Genomic DNA, 5,140 nt, shown 5'->3' on the forward strand with positions numbered 1-5,140 from the left:
AGAGATGCCTGAAACAGCAGAGGAGGTTATGGGATGGTGAGAAGAGCTGAGGGACTCTGTTGCCCAGCTCGGCCCTCAGCCAGATTCCATCTAGTCCACCTGTCAAATTCCAAGAAAAATAAGTACATTTTTCAGGGGTTGATAGCTCCAGCTCTCTCCTCTGACCTCCTTCCTGCCTGACCCTTTGACCTCCCCTGCAGGAGCTGCTCTGAGCAACTGTGCCCAGCACCTGGGAGGCAAAAGAGCCCTGCAGAAGCCAACAAGCCAACATTCCACCAGGAAGGCTGCAGCTGAGAATTCCACCAATTCAGCTGTGATCCTTGCCCCACCCTCGAGCTGGGCTTCCATCCAAACCTTCTCCTCCTCCACTGTCAAAATCTAGAAGCCAAGACCCCCAGCCCGGCCTGGTGCCACCCCTCCCTCTCTTCTCATCCCCACCCCCAGCAAGGCCTCTCTCTTCTTCCCACCTGTCGCCCCCTCTTTGAGCCTTTCTACTGTGCTTTGTGAAACCCCAATTTGATAAGGAAAAAACTGTCCTTGGTCTAAAGTTATTCCCTTGAGCATTCTCCCACCATTAAAAAAAGAAAGAAAGAAAGAACTTAGCTTCTTTCCCAAAACTGTAATTCCATTAGGCACAATCAGCCTCTTAAGCAGCAGGGCACCAGCCCGTGGAGAGAGCACGACCTTCTCCCATTGGCCTCCCATATCCAATCTGCTGCTCGCTTTGATAATCCTAACCTGGGGATCCTGTGGGGGGGAGGGGGACCGAGAAGGGCCCATGCTCAATTATTAACAACTCTATTATTTTTTAAGATTGTTTTATGAAAAGCTTCAAGCACACACTTGAGACTAGTACAGCAAAAATTCCATTCCTCACCACCTAAGTTCATCAGATCTTAACATTTCACAATACTACACTTGATTCCATTTCCTTTCAGCACTGTTAGTTGTTTTTGGTTTTTTTTAACAGATTAAGCACAAAAGGCTGAGTGACTTTCCCCAGGACCACATTACATGCCCAGCCCAGTGTCTAAGACAGCACATACAAAGAATCATTTGCCCATTAGTACTCGGCATCAAGGTACAGTCCTCTCTGAGTCCCAGTCCCTTACTTCTCCCCCTAAGTCCCTTTCGATCTGCTTCCTATGAATATGTATACTTCTATCTCCACCGGTTGCCTCTCAACATTTTCCTTGCTTTACATATATCTGTGCATGTGCATCTCCCTACTTTCCTTTTATGATCTTTCTCATGCAATTTGCTATCCCAGTTAACAATAACTATAATCATGCAGATTTGTTCTGAAAAATGCATCATTAGGCAATTGTGTGGCCATGATAGAGAGGCCTTAACAAACTCAGCTAGTATAATCTGCTACACACCTAGGCCGTGTGGCAGAGACCTTTGCTCCTAGACCACAAACACAGCATGTGTTTGTCCTGAATACCACAGGCAATCGCAACACAATGGGAAGTATTTTTTTCATCTACACAGAAAAGGTACAGTAAAAATATAGTATAAAATATACAAAATAGTATACCTGTATCAGGCACTTACCGTGAGTGGAGCTTGCAGGACTGGAAGTTGCCCTGGGTGAGTCAATGAACGGTGAGTGAGTGGGAAGGCTAGGTCACAGGGGTCCTCAAACTTTTTAAACAGGGGGCCAGTTCACTGTCCCTCAGACCGTCAGAGGACCGGTCTGCGGGCCCCGGGACAAGTCGGACGCTAAGCAGGACAGGCAGCAGTGGCAAAAACACCTGGCGGGCCAGGATACATGTCCTAGGCGGGCCGCATGTGGCCCGCGGGCTGTAGTATGAGGACGCCTGACTAGGACATTACTGTTCACTACTGCAGACTTTATAAATGCTAATTATAATGCTAAATTATTACACTAAATTTTAGACTTCTCTTTCTTCAATAAGATGAGGCTTTCAATCAACCTTGCTTGCTGTAAATTTTTTATTTTATAAGCCAATGGTTTTTAGATTTTTTGACTCTTGGAATAACAACCAAACACATGGTACAAAACATTTTTCCTTATTGTATAAGCTTTTTCCTAGGTTTAAAAAAAAATTTTTTTTTTTTGCTTTTTAAACATTTTTGTCAAAAACTAAGACCCAGACACACACACATTAGGCCTACACATTATCATGGCTATGATATCACGACAGGAATTTTTCCATTCCATTATAATCTTATGGGGCCACTGTCACCTGTTTGGCCCATTGTTTACTGAAAGGTTGTCCTGCTGTGTCTGACTGTATTTTAATATGCACCTACTCTGAGCCGGGTGTTATTCTAGGCCCTTAGGATACGGACCTGTCAACCTTTTTCTCTATGGAACTTTCTCTTTGCTGCCGTCTCTTTTCTGACCGTGTCTCCATCTGAATTTGTGTCCCTTTTCCTTTCCTCGTGTCCACCCTCATCACCGCTCTTCACAGTTCCCTCACCTAAACCAACGACAGAAGAACACGGCAGCATTATTTTAGTCGCTGTGTTTCTGTCCTAGAATAATGAGTTTTCCTATCTCAATTGTGAAGCATTGACCAGGAAATAATGTCCTATTAGACAATATTCAGATTTTTAAGAGCCGCCCTTAAAGAAGCTTTTATTTCTCTCTGAGCACCTTGGATCCCGAGCATACCTCAACAGTCTCCACTCTTCAGATTGACTTCTAGTGTTTCCTGACACCATTCCTTCTCGGACGGAACATTCCCAACCTGAATTTGTCACAGTTCTTGGGAAACCGGGGTGCCACTTTCTCTGCCTTCTCACTCATGTCTCCACCATTTAGCACAAGTTGGCCTCGTGCGCAGAAAGAGCAGGAGACATGTTTTTGGCATTGTTTCAACTTATTAAAAATAAAGTTACCCATTACTTGTGCAGCGTGCTTTCTGTTAGCTGACGGGCCACCATAGAGGCAAATTCCTCAGCTCAGTTTGCAAGGCTAAGATGGAAAAACAGGAGGTAAAAGAGTATGCCGGACGAACTCACAAGTGGCACACTGAGAAGGAATGAGGATCTCTGTGATCGTTCCTTGTCAGGGTGAAAGAACTGTCAGAGGTGGGGCAGAAGCAACTGCAAATAGTTTGCTGCCCTATTAATCCTTCAGGGGAGGAAAACCTGTTCTGAGTACAAGAAGTAACAGCTGCAGTTCCACCAGCACATTCCACACCAGTCACAAGGAAATTGATGAGAATTCAAATACTCTGTACAACAGAGGACGAGATAACAGCAGGAAGGAGCTTCCCAAGAAAAACACCAGGAAAAGGGATTTGGAGACTTTTCTCCCTTAGAAAAGTGAAGAGTAAGCCACAGGTATCTAAGTACCTAGTGCATGTAATGGACTAGAGGTTAAAGAAGATGATGGTATTAGATGTCCATGGGTGTTTACACAAAGGGAAATGGCACCAGTGTTAAATAACTAGGAAGTTAAAGATAATAGGAAGGGTGGCGCCTGTGGCTCAGTGAGTAGGGCCCCAGCCCCATATACGGAGAGTGGCTGGTTCAAACCCGGCCCCAGCCAAACTGCAAACAAAAAATACCAGGCATTGTGGTGGGCACCTGTAGTCCCTGCTACTTGGGAAGCTGAGGCAAGAGAATCTCCTAAGCCCACGAGCTGGAGGTTGCTGTGAGCTGTGATGCTCCTGAGGGTGACAAGGTGAAACTCTGAAAAAAAAATAAAATAATAAAGATAATATTAATAATAATAGTTAACACTATATGTACCATATATTTCAAAATAGCAAGAAAAGAGGTCTTAAAATATTCCCAGCATAGAAATGATCAGTATTGGAGGAGATGGCTACCCTAAAGAGCCTGACTAGATCATTACACATTCTATGCATGTAACAAAATTTTACATCTATTCCACAGATATGTATAAAATATTATGCATCAAAAAATAGTAATGTTCTCTGTCTAAGCCCCACCCAAGTTCCAACTGGTTTACAACACTTGAGTGAAATAATTTATTTACCCCAAGATAAAAGCCCCGTATGGGCAGCTCCCTCAGGAGTGTAGTAATTAAGCTCCTTTAGGAGACAGAAAGCAGCCATGTGAGAAGAAAGGCATTCCTGGCAGAGCAAAGGTGCAGATTCTTGGAGCACCTGATCTTCATGAGGGTTAAATAGTCCACATTTTTAGAAAAGGACCATATTTTGCAATACCTGCCTACACTGAAATCAGCTGGGGTGGTTGTTAAACATTCAGATTTAGGAATTCAGAGGCTGAGATTTCTAGACTTCAACTCTTTTCTATTAAATCCAGGTTTATTGATAGACTGATGAATAACTCTATGTTAAAAAACTAGAAAGGTTTTTAAAAAGGAAAAAACTCTTGCTCTCTTAGGCTTTGTCCCAATTCAAACTGGTTTGCAACTTTTGTAGGCTCTAAGGTAAGAGCTCCTGGGGGTCAAATGTGTTTCAACTTTGCCTGCAATCCCTGGTGATTAATCCCCATTAATGTTTGTCTAGAGACGAAACCTCTCACGTGAGCCAAGGCACTACCTGTCCTGGGGTTTCTTGCTCTGGAAACATCTTCCCTTGACGTCAGGCCTGAGGATCTGCAGACGAGAAGTCCTTCCCTGCCCTTGCACAGAACTGTTCCCCTGGACTTTGCACTCCTGGCAGCCACTGACGTTTCTCCCATTAGGCTATTTAGTTTCTCTCTCAGCAGATTGATGTACTTTCTTCTGTTACTCTTTCTTTCTTCCCATACACTCTTCTTGCTAAACTCTTTCATTTCTTACAAATACATTGTAACAATTAATTCCTCATCCTTGTGTTTTTTTTTTATTCCGTGGTAAAGCAAGTACAGCAAAATGTTAATTATAGTACCCAGGTGTTAAACTCATTGGTGTTCACTGTACAGTTTTTAAACTTTCTGTATGTTTGAGCATTCCACAAGTATGAAGGGGAGAGAGTAAAAAGTCCTTCCCCTTCTTTTCACTGGATTTAAATCTAATTCTGAAAAGACAATCACTATTAACAATTTCCACCATATCCTTCCAGACGCAGCATGCATACAACAAGCATATGTATTTTTTTCTTCCTGATAGCATATATTCTATTACATTAGGTGCAGAATCTATAAAAACAAGCCTGAAACTTGTTTTCTTTTTTCCAACACAACAGGAAAT

Source organism: Otolemur garnettii, unplaced genomic scaffold, assembly GCF_000181295.1.
Source record: "Otolemur garnettii isolate 467f Iridium unplaced genomic scaffold, OtoGar3 scaffold00014, whole genome shotgun sequence".
Taxonomy (NCBI): Eukaryota; Metazoa; Chordata; class Mammalia; order Primates; family Galagidae; genus Otolemur; species Otolemur garnettii.